We start from the raw sequence: 16723 nt of genomic DNA, 5'->3' as shown, positions 1-16723 counted from the left end.
ACTGCACAGTGTGGTGAGTCAAAGTACTCATGCGGGTCCGATACTGATTGCTTCCTGACGGACGGATTATTTACTGCACACTGCATTTCGGAAGAGTACTGACGAGAATTTGGCTATGACTTACGCTCACCTTTGTGTAATGACACTTGGTGTCTTCAATGCCGAAATTCATCTAATTTCGTCAGTAGAGTTGGTTTGGTGATCTACCATTTCCTCTCTCAGAGACCTTTATGAATTTGCTACAGATTGCCGGCCGCGGTGGTCTAGCGGTTCTAGGTGCTCAGTCCGGAACCGCAGGACTGCTACGGTCGCAGGTTCGAATCCTGCCTCGGGCATGGATGTGTGTGATGTCCTTAGGTTAGTTAGGTTTAATTAGTTCCAAGTTCTAGGCGACTGATGACCTCAGAAGTTAAGTCGCATAGTGCTCAGAGCCATTTGAACCATTTTTTGCTACAGATTTTTATGTAATTTTTTCGTATTTTCTCTAATATACTTCTGAATCCACTTTCGATATTTCTTTAAAACTCTCTGTCCCTGTTTTTATATTGGTAAGGCACAATGATCATGTATTCTTACACCATTGTATGAACTACGCCAGCCCTGGTAGCCGAGCGGTTCTAGGCACTTCAGTCTGGAAAGAACGCAACTGCTACGGTCGCAGGTTCGAATCCTGCCTCGGGCATCGATGTGTGTGATGTCCTTAGGTTAGTTAGGTTTAAGTAGTTCTAAGTTCTAAGGGACTGATGACCTCAGATGTTAAGTCCCATAGGGCTCGGAGCCATTAGAACCATTTTTCGTATGAACTACTTTTTATGATTCTGTATCTTATGTATGACCTTACCACATTGACGTGACTTTCGTTTCTAGCTTTACAGATGACGATAGCATAGATTAAATAAAAACTCACTGAAAGGATGACTTTTGCTAGGGCGGTCTAATATTCCTATCGAGGGTTCGCAGGATTTTCAGTAGTTCCAGGGGTAGCGGTCCCAGGGAGTAGCTACACTGGTACTTTAACGATAATGAAGATAACAGTTCTGTATAAGTACAGTGAGCAGCTGAAAGCGAGGGGAAATTTCTTAGGAGTTGGTCTAATTGCGAATAAGAGAACTCGATGGTGCTCAACAGCATAGAGAACGTATTATCACAGCGAAAGGAACACAAACCTCAGTCCCATATCCTTAGTGGTATGAAAGTATGTATGAGAAAATAAAAGAGATTATTCATTGCGAAAAAGGGGATAAATTTTAATTGTGGTGGTAGGCTAGTATTCAGTGATCATTTTAAGTTGGTTTAAAAATAATGTAAAGTGGCTGCATAGCTGTTAGAAACTTCAAAAAATCAAATGGTTTCAGACAGGATTTTTATTGACAAGACAGGGATTTGAGAACCAGATTTTAAGCTGGTCAATGTTTCCAGGAGCAAATATGGACTCTGCCCATAATTCGCTGTGCATTTTCGGCTTATTGAAATTGAATAAACTGCAGTAAGGCAGGAAATAAGGAAAACGAGCTATAGATAAGTTACAAAAGCATCGGTTGTCGAGTGTTTCACTGGGGATATCAGGAAATGATTGACTGAGGACGAAGAAAGCATTGGATTAGAAGACTAATGGGTAGCTTGGCTATCTGAAATAGAGAGGGCAGTAAAGGATAAAAAGCACAAAAAGAGAATTCCCAGTAGAATTCCCGGTTAACTCGCAAGATATTGAGTTGAATTGTGGAAAGAAAAAAAAATTGAAAACAGCGAATGAAGCCTTCTAACGTTCGTACACAAATCTAAAAATAAATTTGTCTTAAAGTTGAAAGCGGGAAGCAGACTTGACGCAGAAGGAATATGAAATTAGACTAGCATGCGTAACAACGGGAAAGATATGTGCCACGTATGGAAGAATTAAAGAAACCCTTAGAGGAAAGAGATTCAGATGCATGAACATCAGATCTCAGATGGCAAGCCAGTACGAAGCAAAGGATGGTAGTCTCAAAGCGAGATATAAAGTGTGCATGGGTTCTGCAAAGGAACAAATTTGAAGATAATGTTGTGGAAAGAGCAATCCATCAATGATTGGATGGGATATACGATTAAGAGAAAAGAATTTAACAGAGCAGTGAAAGAAGTCGAAAAAAGGTACGTGGAGTAGACAACATTGCCTCAAAGACATTGAGATAACTGGTAGAAATGATGAAAAAGGTGGCCCGCGTGACGTGTAAGACATGCAAGACAGGAGAAACACTGTCAGACTTTACAAAGTATGGGATAATCTCATTCCCAAAGAGTCGAAATTCATACAAATGTGATGTTGACAGAATTTTTACGAAAAACCTAGCACAAATTACTAAAGGTACTGGCAGCGGAGAACCTCGAAGGAGTTTAGGTCCTACGGAAATGTAGGGACGAGTGAGGCATTTTGGCTCTAGGGCTTAGAAGGTGTACTGAAGCACGTTTACAGCATCTGAATTTCTGAAGGTAACGGGGATAAAATACAGATTTCTGAAGGTAACAGGGATAAAATACAGGGAGCGAGAAGTTATCCACAAATGGTACAAAGACCACAATGCGATTATAAGAGTTTAAGGACCTTACAGGCAAACAGTAGCTGACGGATGTACTCTTACAATATGTTCCCCGTGCAAAGAGTACATTCAGCAAGTAGTACAGAAAGAGTACAGAAGCTAGAAACTGGGATATAAGTTCAGAGAGAAAAAATAAAACTTAAAGATCAGTCGATGACATTACAGTTCCGTCAGACGGAAATTTACTCGGACTATCAGTGAACGTAATGGGTAACGTCTTGAAAAGAGATTATCAGATGAACATGAACAAAAGTAAAATCAGGGTAGTAAAGTACACTGCAATTAAATCAATAGTCGCAGGGGGAAACATATTACCAAATGTCACTGAATGTAGTAAGATGTGGATTTATAAGTGACCAAACTGCTGAGGTCATCGGTCCGTAGGCTTACACACTACTTAAGCTAACTTGTGCTAAGAACAACACACACACTCGTGCCCGAGGGAGGACTCGAACCTCCGGTGGGAAGGGCTGCGCAATCCGTGGCATGGAGCCTAAACCGCATGGCCACTCCGCGAGGCGAAAGTAGTAAATAGAGCTTTGCTGATTGGGAAAAAATAAAAGATGATTGCCAAATTAGAGCTGATGTAAAAGTCAGAATGCCAATATTAAGAAAGAAATAACACAACCAAGAATATAAATTTCAGTATTAGAATGTCTATCTCAGGGTATTCTGGTTATCGGTGCAGCATTGTGTGGTGTCACCGCTAGACACCACACTTGCTAGGTGGTAGCCTTTAAATCGGCCGCGGTCCGTTAGTATACGTCGGACCCGCGTGTCGCCACTATCAGTGATTGCAGATCCGAGCGCCGCCACACGGCAGGTCTAGAGAGACTTCCTAGCACTCGCCCGAGTGTGCAACCGACATTGCTAGCGATGGTTCACTGACAAAATACGCTCTCATTTGCCGAGACGATAGTTAGCATAGCCTTCAGCTACGTCATTTGCTACGACCTAGCAAGGCGCCATTACCAGTTACTATTGAGATTATGAATAATGTACCATCAAGAGCGATGTTCCCCATTTATGGATTAAAGTTAAGTATTCCAGCAGCAACGTACGTTTTTTGCTAAAGTCTAATTTCCTTGTCCTGTTCCAGATCTCACGCCAGTCTGCGTGAGCTAAAACGCGTGCCTTTCGGCTTCCTCTAGTATACCGGATTGGCTCTCTTGCCAACCCACAACACATTGGACATGAGTGAAACGTTGACGACAGATAGCTCATAAAGAGGAGAATATTAGATTTTGAAATATTCTACTCCTGGAGAATGCTGAAGATTAATTACGTAGAGTGTCTAACACGCGAGGAGGAACTAATTCAAACGGAGAAAAATGTCTTTTATAACACTATTTGACTAAAAAATGGTGTGAGTTTGTAGTGCAGATCATGCGGCATGAGACGATCGTTAGTTTGTTAATAGCGCAATGTGAGAGAGTCAGTGGCGAGTGGACTGGGAGGGGAATAAAGGTTCTACAGATAGAGAAGGCTTGAGCAGATTGAAATGAACATCGGTTCCAGTATTGAGGGAGAAGCGAAAACTCATGTAGGATTGACTTATTTGGCGACCTGAATCGCACGAGTCTTAAGCCGAACAACAACAGAACTACGCGCGGATTTTTTAAATGTTGCCTGGTCCTGCCTTAGGAAGAGGTTACGGCCGTATTGATGCTGTTCTTACTGGAAGACTAATAAAGACTAAATGGACATAACCTCACACCGAAAAGATTGTTTCGTGGAATATTCTGCCCGAAGTAGCTACCTGACCATAAGTAGAGAACTTGTTGTTCCTGCGGCTCCACAGTCAATAGCTTCATTAGACTTCTAACATTCGACACGCTTTGTCTCTGCATGTCCTTTAAATTAAGTACTGTCAGCGGACATAACATTTAGTGTAATTTAGGGTTTTATATTACCCACAATATTAGGTGTCCGTGTCGAAATCCTTTAATGTATTCCAAGCCGTCTGCTACTCCATAATGTGCTTTTTATATGTAGAATGACCAGAAGATTTCAACGGTGCCTTCCAGTCTCTTCACTATAATGAACACATGTTAGCACATAGGCTCTGTTTAGTTCGTAAAAATTTCTCTCAAGTTCCAAAATTACACTACAGTGTCCGATAAGACCGTGCTCTGCAGTTCGCTGGTATTTGAAGTCCATGCGGCTGCGAGTTCATTCTTCCCAACATGTCATGCCATTGTTCTACCATTACTGGAGCGAGTTTTCAGCAGACGTCTGTGAGCAATCTGGCCGTCCGGGATTCATCTAGGAATCTGCTGCTCTTAACATATGGGTGTAGTGAAAATTATTATACGACGTCAGAGTTGCGCTGAATCACGTAGTGGCTGTCTTAACGTTCTCCCAAATTCTTGTAGATTGAAGAAAAAACAGCACAGAAAACCTTATCTGTGGCCCTATATAATTCCGAAATGCGCCACAATTAGAATACTATGTACTGGAGAAAATCGGTGACGCATGTGACAGCTCAGCTCATTGGGTTTTCCCCATCGCGTAATCACCATCAACCTACCTGATACCTTATCGGTGCAAAACGCTGAGTTTTATGATGCATGAAAGCAGTGAAGCTGGTTAGGTAGGTTGGTTGGTTTGTTGGGGTCGAAGGGATCAGTCTACAAGGGTCATCGGTCACTTCTTCCAAGACTATAAAATCTTACAAGGCGTAAAAACAAGTAAAAGAGGTAACAAGTTACGACACAGAACAAGAACACCAAGACCAAAAACAAGGAAATAAAAGCACATAAATATTTACAGTGATTGGCCGACCACGGAAACAAAAAAAGAAAAGCCAACCACCTAGAAACACACTAAAAACCACAGTCTAAAACTGTAGGCCAAAGGCCAGACTCAACACAAAAAAGGACGCAAAACCCTTAGATCGATCGATAAAAGCCTCCTGCACGAATAAAACTCAAAACTAGGTCTGCCATTGCAGCGTCATCCAATAAAAGTGCAGGGAGCGTATCAGGCAGCGCAAACGTCTGCCTGAGTGCAGTTATAAACGGACAGGCCAACAAGATGTGGATCACTGCCAACACTGATCCACAGCGGCAGAGAGGTGGATGCTCACGGCGCAAGAGATGACCGTGCGTCACCAAGGTGGGGCCAATGCGGAGCCGGCAGAGAACAACTGCGTCCTTGCGCGATGCTCTTAAGGACGAGGGCCACACACCAGTAGTCTCCTTGACGGCCCGAAGTTTGTTGGGTGAAGGCATGGTGCGCCATTCTTCACCCCAGGTGAGAAGTACCTTCTGCCGCAAAACTGACCTAAGGTCACTCTCCGAAAAGCCAATCTCCAAGGCTGGAGCACCAAAAGCCTGTTCGGCCAGCGTGTCAACAAGTGCATTTCCCCGGATGCCGACATGACGTGGGGTCCACATAAAGGCCACAGAGTGACCGCAACGGGAAAGAGTATGGAGGGACTCCTGGATAGCCATCACCAGACGAGAGCAAGAGAAACACTGGTCGATAGCTCGTAAACTGCTCAGGGAGTCACTACAGATAACGAAATCACACGAGCAGGAGCGGATATACTCTAGGGCGCGAGAGATGGCGTCCAGCTCGTCAGTGAAAACACTGCAGCCAGCCGGCAATGATGTTGTTCATAATGATCCCCTAGAGTAAGAGCTTAGCCGACACGACCAGCAACCATCGAACCGTCAGCATAGACAACGTCAGAGCCTTGAAACGTGGCAAGGATTGAAAGAAAGCGGCGGCGGAGGGCCTGAGGAGGGAGTGAGTACTTGGGGTCCTGTGCCAAATCGAGCTGAAGGTACGGGCGGGGCACACACCACGGAAGTAGACGTATATGGGCCCGGAAAAAGGGTGAGAGAGGGAAAAACTCAAGCCCAGAGAGAAGTGCCCGGACAAGCTGGTTAGGTAATGACAGAGTTATCTCAAATTCTCTGATTCCCATTGAATTCTCGAGTCTTTCTAGAAGAAGGAAGCTACAGGGAAATACTCCAGAACACGCAGGGGAAATCGACAGATGTCGAGGGTAAAGGTGTTCAGTGTCTAGTGTAAGTATCGTATCTACTTACATATAGTTACCCCCTTTCGAGAGCGTTGTCTACCTTTATCGTAATTTTATAATTTCTTAGAAATTGTTTTATGAGATTGCTAGTGATCATAGCGTCGAAACAACAAATGTTCGCTGGTCAACGTAACAAGTAGCTACAAGTGATATCTGTTTTTCTCGTGTCCTACCATAAATCACTTTACTGAGTGGCAGTCGCTTCAATTCCAGCAATTAAAAGAGAATCAGCGAGACCAGTTGAAAGTTTCGCATGCTGTTCAGCATACATTGCACATGCCACATTGTAGCTCCATTTTGAATTCAGTTCGAAGGTGTGGGATCAGGATGAGTCGCTCGTAAGCAGTTGGAAATCACCCTGACCGCTTTCACGAGACAGGAAGCTGCTATGAATGGACTTTTGCAGAGGATACTCGGAGACTCGTACCAGAGACACTAAAGATATCTCAAGTAGTATACCCTTCCGCGGATATTGTAACTAGAGGAACTAAAAGTCATATTTCCACTTCTCCAAATGAATGAAGGTGGATTCTCACTGGTGCGCGTAGGGCCCTTGTACAGGGGAGGAAGTTACCAGGGAAATAATGCAAGACAATCCCTGCTTGCACACGGCTAGAGTTTCTTCTGCTTGTCCCCGTGTTTGGGAGACCCAACCTTCGCCAGCAACGTTGGCTGATCTCTCCCAATTGCAGATCATTTGAAGCATTAGGGGCAGGGCCCTCCTACTTGCTTCGTATTTTGACGATCTAACATGAAGATTGGATAGAATTTTGTCCCAGGAGAACTTACAACAACTTTACCAATGGATTCCTGCTTGCATAAGGGATAGATGCTGGTCAACGAGTTATTGACTTTCTGAACTTGTAAAGCTCTTTCTCTTGAATCAATTATTAAGCTTTTCTGAAATTGCAATTATTAATTTGGCCGTAAATACACATCACATCGACTGATTTCTGACGACCCATTCATGTAATTTATTCCTAGGGTGTCCTGCTTTTCCTTTTCTTTTTTAGTGTAATAGCAATAGAGACGTTTTGGTGCAAATATTGGCAACACTCTTTAAATTTTTGGAAATGGATGTGTGGTTTGGGTGATTGTGGTTCGCCTGTGTTACTTGTAAGGGCAGAAGTGAATCTTTGCAGAACATAATGTTCTGTTGGACTCTATCCAGAAGTGAACTTGGTATCAATCAGCGACAGCAGTGTCAAAGTAAACGGTTTTTAACAAATCGACTCTTTAGTTATAATGTTTGCCCCAAACTAATTGCTCAGCCCGGAACATAATAAAATACACAATATTCATCCAGCCGTAACTGAAACAGTTTAAACTCGAAAACAGCATAAATAAAGTGTTTCCACATTATAGACTGGTATTCAGTAAGTATGTCGTAATATCATGTTCGTTTCTTTATGTTCAAACACATTGGTGTTAATGGTGATGGAGGCTGATTTGGACGTGCAGGTGAGATGAATTCCAGCGTGGTCCTCGCGGTATCGCTAGTAAAAACAATATCGAGACACCTATGCGACCTCCGATTCATCCCAATAACAGTAGCAACGCTTAGTCATAAAATCTGCCACTAATCTCGTGTCGGCTCTATCAATAGCTCTTAGCATCAGCTCAAACGTGTCATATGGATCGCGAACCTACTTGCAAGATTACGAGTGTTTGTGTCAACATTAGAAGAATCATTGGCGTGGTCGTTATAGAGCAAAACGGACACCATGGAAATACAGCAGATGCTCTCACTGGGTGAGCGGCGTTGGAGGAAAGACGAAGAATGCTTCAAATGGTTCAAATGGCTCTGAGCACTATGGGACTTAACTTCTGAGGTCATCAGTCTCCTAGAACTTAGAACTAATTAAACCTAACGAACCTAAGGACATCACACACATCCATGCCCGATGCAGGATTCGAACCTGCGACCGTAACGGTCGCGCGGTTACAGAATCTAGCGCCTAGAACCGCTCGGCCACCCAGGCCGGCAAAGACGAAGAATGTCTTCGTTTCGATAGCAGGATAGTATACTAATATGTTTGGAATGTTAATGAGGTTAGATTTATCCTGCTTGTTTCAAGAAATGAAATCATAGTGCTTGATGCCAAGCGTACTGAATAGATGTAGTACTCACTGCATCTCAGTCGTCTATATTAGATGGGATATCACCTTCTCCCAGGTATCAATCTTTGGAGTGTTTTAATTGTTTCTGAGGGTATTATTCGTCGTCTGCTGCTCCATATCGTGTTCATTAGGGGTTTACATGGCGTCATTTATTTCCAGTTTCCACTTAGTATCCACTCAGATACGCAAATCCTTCCCAAGTGTTCAGTTCTGGTAACTAGTTTTCGCAATCTCACATACATCTTTAAGTACATAACAGTTTTTTTCCTTTGATAGTGATGCTACTTCGCACAAATATCACTGTTTAGTGTGTCACTGAGCAGACGACTCTATGGCTCTGCAAATCATGTTTCCATTACAGATCAGCATCTACGAAACTACGGATGTGTCTCCGACTGGTAGTAGCCGTCCGCTTGTTGGGAGTTATCTGAAACCTTTTTAGGCTGGCGTGCGTCACACGAGCAAAAACCTTGCATTCCCTTACGAAAACTTTAACTTTCGATCTCGTATCTGCTTCAGGGTCTTCTAACCAACGAACGTTAGCATTACTTTATTGCAATGACGTGAATCACTTTCTTAGTCCTTCATTTAAAATTGAGGGTCGGCTGGATTTTACATTTATGGAGATACGTAGGGATCATGAGATATTCTCGATAAATATCATCTTGCTAATTGGCTCATTCTGCAAAGTGCGCAAACTGAGATGTAACTGGTCTTGCTTCGCTCTCACCCTATCAGCACATATCTTCCTGGTTACTCTTCTTGATGGTAAAGATATTGACTTACCTCAGCGGGGCTCTCTTGCGGCGCACCGACCAGTATCCTGTCCCGTTCCTTGAAGCAAATCTCGCTTTGGGTCGTCAGGTCACTATCTTGAGCCTTGAACGATGGGTTATCTTCTGCGACCTTATTTACCTTGAAGCGCCCAATGACGTGTACCTGTGGGTGATTTGATTTTATCATTACTTACGCGGGTAGGATTGGATACACCTATCATACGTGAAACTTTAGACACTTTGAATATTAAAACAAATAATATACATCAGACAAGAAGTTCTTGTGTAGGCCGTAAAAAAAGTGTAACACGGTGTTTCAGATGTCAGTTAAAAACTAAGATGTTAACCAAACTGGAGAACTGAGGGGTACGAGAATGAAAAGGCGAGCATTAGTGGTAGGTCGACACGATTACTTGTAAGGCATTCATGAATAGTTAACCAGGCACTTGACAGGAAAATCTGAGAGAATGTGCAAAGATTGGAATATAGAAACAAATCATTGTCGAAACAGTGCATAATGTATACCTTGATATAAAAAGATTAACCCATATAGAAGAATGAAACCAGCCATGAGACTGGTAAGTCTAAAAACATGATACTTTATCAGTGGTCTGTTTTGTTGCAACGTCTCTGAACATTTTTTGCTTACTAATTACAACCGTATGGCAGATTCACATGTACCCCGAATATATAGTAAATAAAGTATACACGTAATTGGAAACAAGGTATCATGCGGACGTTTTCCTAAAGACTACCACGTGCCATAATGAGTCTCCATTAAATTGATAAACGCAGACTGTTTACGAAACTGCCAGCTAGAAATGAGAGTTCGAATACCATCATAGATAAATGTAGAATTGTCAAATGTAACCATTAAATTTCCATATTATTCCCTTAATCTGGAGGACTTTTTCAAAGTATAGCTGGGAACCCTACTGGTTACATGTTGAACAGAGGCTAGCTGAATATTGTAGTGTGGGTTGGTGTCAGGCTATTAACAGTGCCGCAGCTCTCTTCAGAGGACAGGTATCGCCACTACAAGAGGGGAAGGAGTAGCCAAGTAAAAGCTGGGTTAAGTATGTTGCATGCAGGCTAAGCTCCGCGGGAGAGGCGCCTCCACATTTTCGTGGTAAACGATGGAAAGATAACGCGTACAGATTTAACCTGGCGTGTCCAGGGACAGCAAGGAGACGCGTAGCGAGCTAGCAGCTACAGAGTGTTTGGTGTCACAACGCCCTGAATGCTGCGGATGCCCGCGTACTGGGAACTGCAAAGATGCAGTCTCTGAAGTGAAGTGGGAGGAGAGACCATCTGGATCTTTTGTACCTAACAGCACAGCACCCACAGCCTTGAGGTTCGTGGGAAGCTGAGTGAATTATTGCTGACTCTGCTAAGAAACAGTAGAGCGACTACCGTAGGATTATACAGGTAAAGTCTGGAATAGCAGACAAGAACTCGCTTGATTGTGTACATGGAGGAGGCCTGGTTGGCTGAACTGGGAAACGGTACAGACGGTGGGAGTCAGAAGTTGCCTGTTTCTGAGCTCCAGCATAATGACTCTCACTGCTGGTTCATTATATTAAAACTGAGTATGGAAGGGAGACTGTTGCACCGTTAGAAACAGTTATTGGTTGTCACTGCGAAGAATCGCTGTCATAGGTGGTCAAAAGTATGCATACACAAAAAGATGAGAAAATTTCTTCTTCTTACTGGGAGCGCTCTAGAACACATCCATTCGAGACTCTCCAGCGGACACATCAGTTGAGAGAGGCACTTTGATTCTGCTCTCTGAGGGAGAACAGGCTTTGATGTAGGTGAGACGACGGTGAATCATGCAGCAACTACGGCAGCCATACACGGGCACCGGTGACGCTGTGTGTGGTGAGCAACCGCAGAGTTCACTAACCCATTTATGGGAAGTATGCAAAGATTTCGGATTTACATTAGGATCTCCATCCTTTTAATTCAAGTGTGCCTATTAGCAGGTCCGCCTCAACACATATTCAGTCAAGATATTCGGTGCTTACTTGATTATTTCTGTAGTTCTTTCCTTTATATCTGACTAACGTTCGGCAGTCACTGTTGTACTAACATATTCACCTCAAACTGATTACACAATATTTGCTGAGGTATTGATATTTTAATTCCACTGTAACCTAACTTACGTATTAACGAACTTAGCAGTTTCCTGTCCTTGCGCACTCATGTTTAACTTTGTCTGTAGATAAATGTTTACTGTTATGTGAGATACAACACCTACGTTTCACATTTGCTAGGGACAAACATTTTTATAGATTCAATTAAGTTATCTGTTGCGCAATATCTTTAATTCCAAACATGTGATACTATAGGGAGCGACATGTTTATCAGTAAAGTCATCCAGTTCAGCCCTTTCTGACATCTGCAGGGGTAGTCGTTGGCTTGAGTCGTGAGTTCACGAAGGGAGCCTGCTAACGAAACCGTAAGTTTACTTTTATACTACTAAGCTGTATCTTGTGCCAAAGTGGAGTGTTACGTTCAATTAAAAATAAATCCTGTGGAGTTATTAAGTATCCCTATGTCACTTGCACTTGTTTCACGGTGTTCTATTGTACTATCAGAGCTTTTATGATCTCTAACGTTACTTGTGCAGTAATTTTTGATCAAGTCACACCATTTATACTTCACCCCTTTAATTCTATGTATACTGTTCTTCTTTCTTATTTGTAGGTGCTAAACTTCGGAATTGAAGCTGATCGGGGTGAACTAGACATACAGATGGAATGACAACCGGTTGGGTTCTCGTAGTAACCCTATCAGAACCTGTACCGAGACCCCTGGGCCCTGGGCATGACCCAAAATTTATCTCATGGTCTTGTAACCAATGTATTATTTGATTGTAATAACGCGAATCCCCTAAATTGTCCTTATTTTACACATGAGAGACGACTGAATTTAGAGTTGTAGGGGCATGTCTGGAGTGCAGAAATTCTCTATAGCCACGATCTCGCAGAGTGGCTGAATCTGCAATGCGTACAGTTCGAGAAGTAGTTGCTCTTCCTTCGGTCTCACCCGTGTGGCCGTTTCGTCAAGCGTGCTCTTCGTGGCAGTAATGACACCGACTTACCTCAGCGGGGCACTCCTGCAGTTTCCGCTCACGTTTCTTGCGGCGATGGCGACGCTTTGCACTCTGTTTTCTGTCGCGGACATCAGACGGTGGTATTTCTTCGGCCGCATTTCTCTCCTTGATGCGCCGAACAGCGTGGCCCTGTGGATGGTTTACCATCAATTATTCAGCTAGGATGGCGTATGTCTAACAGATAGAAAACTTTAGACAACTGACTTAGCTTTATTCAACAGGCTGTGTATTAATTAAGTAGGTCATAATTGTGCGTAATACATAATGTGAAATGCAGTGCTATAGACTTGTGTTAAAAATTAAAACTAATTGAGAGGCACACGAATGAAACGCCGAGAGAAAGTTTTTATGCAACACGCTTAATAGGATATAGATTTGGGTGACACGACTATTGCCAAGGCATAGAGGAATAATGAATCAAGGACTTAAAAAAGAAAAACTGTGAAGATGTGAGAAGGTAAGTACATATGGGGCAGAATATTGCCCATGTATTGTATAGTACAAAGGAAGACAGAAAATGATTAACGCATGAAGGAAGATGTTTGTGGTCCGTTTCTTATTTAACGTTTGTGGTGCTTCTTTGTTTACTACTTGCGACAGTGCAGCACGTGTGAACGTACAGCACCTACATAACAAAATACGCAAGCAACAGTAAGCAAGAGAATTTGCTAACGAGAACCTACATGTATAATACTGACTTTTTCCACCCAATTTGTCTCAACTCACCCTCCCCATCGTCACGTGAATATACGTGTAATGCTCCGCAGTGCTGCCCAAACAACCTGGAATTCCGATTCTGGAGGACTACACAAGGAGACTCTACGGCAACAAAATTTGTTTGAGAGTCCTCACACACTAAACCTCTCTGTTATATTTTCGTGTGGTCTGTTCCGGTTACTTTATTTCTTATCAACTACTAGCTTTATCACGCGAATCTGTGGGCATTGATATCGAACCCACTAGAATTTTAAAATAAACTGTACCTTATTATCGGCGAGAAAAACGGATATAAAAAAAATGAAGGTGAAGCTGTCAGAACTGCACAACGATGAGGAACTGATGGGTCTGCAAGCACAGATATATGAAGTACGTACATGAAGTACCAATAGACCTAGGTACGGGAACGGCATAGCATTGTATTTAAAGAAATTACGAAAACTGAGGAATTTCTTTACATACAACATTTAGTGTTTTGCACGTAGCAGCCATTATAAACAAATAATCCGAGCTAGTGTCCCGCGAGCAAGCTACGAGATCTGTCCGTGGGAGAAACAGTTTATGCTAAGATAGACTCCGACTGTTCGAAGTTTCTGTTCTTGCAGCTTGGTGACGGTCATGGCGAGATATATGCTCATAGGAAACCGTGAAGTGACTCCACTTTAAGGCGAGTTCCATTACCTAGCTTCGCAGGTATTATGTTCCGAAGCAGCGTAATCGGAAGAGCGGTGTTATGCATGGGAACTCCGGTTGCAGAAACAGAGCTAAGAAATTCCACCAGATGAGCGGTAGCATCAGTTTGGTCCAGAACAGTATTTCTGGACCAACATACCACCTCGATCCCATCAATTTTTCCCAAAAATCTTTGGTTTATTGAAGCCACTTGATCGTTTTTAGGCGTCGGTATTGCTCGTTCACAAAGCCTAGAATTTTCGTGACGCGTTATTTGGGACACACCTCAACAAATGAAACGAATGACTTCCTCTACCGAAGGAACCATTAGACAAAGGCTCTCTGGCAGAGTAACTGTGGATGACAAAAGTTAAAAGAATAAGACACTAATTTGAAATCACACCAACTGTATCACTTCACTTACGCCTGTAAGACACGATGAAAATCCCTGAATAAATATATGACAGTGATTTTTAGTGTCAATTCGACAAATTTATCAACAATAATAGATTTTTAGTGCCTACTCCACAGACTTATCAAAGATAACATTTGCAGCGCATCAACAATGATACCAAGGATGTCTTTGGATCGCAGAGTTAAACTGTTAACACTATTATTATGATGCTAAGACGGTCCAAAATACTACTCTTTATGGATTATATTGTCACGAAGATGAAGGTGTGAGTAGATGAACGACGAACACTAACTTCACTTAATGAAGGTTTATTCAGCACATGCACATACAAGAGCACGAAGCGAACTCTGCCTACGGCCAGAACATTTACGGTATATAAACAGTTACAGAACATTCCAGTACAATGATTCTTGCCGTTTGTGGATATGTACTCGAACCGAATATAGAAATTAAATTTTCAGATTTCAGGTGAGTTTTGAACTCACGACCCTCCATGCAACAGACTAGTATCATAGCCACTACACTACGGCCATGGTGCTACTCAGATTCTTCTGCGACAATATCATTTCCATCTTGCTTTGTTTAGTTCAGTTTTATAAAACATCTTCTCTCACGATTCTTTTATTCAGATATAGTCAAATTTTCCTTACATGAAACTGAGTCGATCCACATAAAAAACTGACAGTCCTATGCATTTTCGTGGACACCTCAAGCTTCACCTAAAGCATCATTAACGAAAAAGTGGTTTTTTACAAAAATCATCTAAAAGTTTCTAATACGGTTTCCCTGTACCTCCTATGGATTCCCATTTCTCGGTGTTGACCCAGTCAGTGAAATTCTCTGTATGTATAGAAAACCTGTCTTGTAGGCAGCGTATCAAGATGAAACGTGTACGTTATTTTAAGTGAGAGCTAACTGTGAAAACTGATTCCAGTTTCGTACTGTAGATTTTGTGTGATAAACGTACAAAGATACTGACACAAAGACAAAACTTCTGGAAATAACTGTTTTCGCTTCTGTTGCTGGCATAAAGGCCCCTCATATTAAGTTTTCTTAAATATCCCTTACTTACAGACGTCAGATATTTACAATTTTATAGTATGTATAGATTCTTCAGGTTTCTAAACCTTCTGCGTGCGGCCTTGATAAAGATCCCAGAATCTGGAAGTGTAATCTACATTTCGTTCCTCTAGCATCGTTCACGTTTTCCTCAAACTACTGCACAGAAATTGAAGTTTGCTTTGTCCTCTTTATTTCTTACAGTATATGCCCACTGAAGTTTAGAAGAGTGCTTAGTTTTACGCAAACGTATTCAAACTGACACTCCTAATGGTCGTACATTGTGTACCGCACACATGAGATAGCATGTCGAACGACCATTGGGAATAATGGAAGACTGTTAAAGTGCGTTTATAGCTTGTGTGCAAACGAGTGGTATATTCCGAATCCCAGGTAATTTTACAATGGAATCTTACTTTCCACATTCCACCTTAAATTTACTTTGGGATTTTGTAACCAGTACTAGTTAGTATTAACGGATTGCAATAAAGTGCGTTCCTTACTTAGTTCTAAAAGAAAAAATATAGTTATCTGGGAGGCTGCATGGTTCTGCATTGCATACAGTAAGAGATGTAATTGGTCTTTTTATCCTCTCGACATGTCTTGCCGTCTCTTCCTGCTTGCTCTACGTGGTAATACTGATGTTAGCTTACCTCTGTACTGCTGTCCTTCCGCATTTCTTCAGATTTATTCTCCTCATTCTTGATGCGAATAGCAGGATCTGGAGTCGGTTGGGACAAATCAAAGATCTCAAAGATAGATGGATATTCGGGCTCCCTCCTCTCCTTGAAGCGACCATACTCCATAAACTGTAGGAGATGTGTTCTACCATTACTGACACAGATAGGATGGCATTTATAGAAATACTCTAGACATTTGATTTATAATACTTGGATAGATTTTAAATAATGTAAGCAATCCATAAGCATAGCCTTTAAAGTGTGTGAGACATGATGACTCAACGGAATGGCACTTGAAACGAAAAATTGTGTGTACTTGCAGAGGTTATAACATATGAATCAGATTATTGCTCATACAATGTGTGGTAAAGGTATTGGTATGAAAGATTATCCCGTCAAGAAGAATGAAACTAGAGAACAGAATTATGTTCTAAAATCATAATGCAATACCTGTGACCAGATCTGTAAATAACTATTATGATGATTTTTTTGTTTACTAATTTCAACAGTATATACACGTGTACAGAGATCTACAGGACAT

This window comes from Schistocerca cancellata, chromosome 7 (genome assembly GCF_023864275.1).
Source record: "Schistocerca cancellata isolate TAMUIC-IGC-003103 chromosome 7, iqSchCanc2.1, whole genome shotgun sequence".
In the NCBI taxonomy this organism is placed as follows: Eukaryota; Metazoa; Arthropoda; class Insecta; order Orthoptera; family Acrididae; genus Schistocerca; species Schistocerca cancellata.
Note: the sequence above shows the minus strand (reverse complement) of the source record.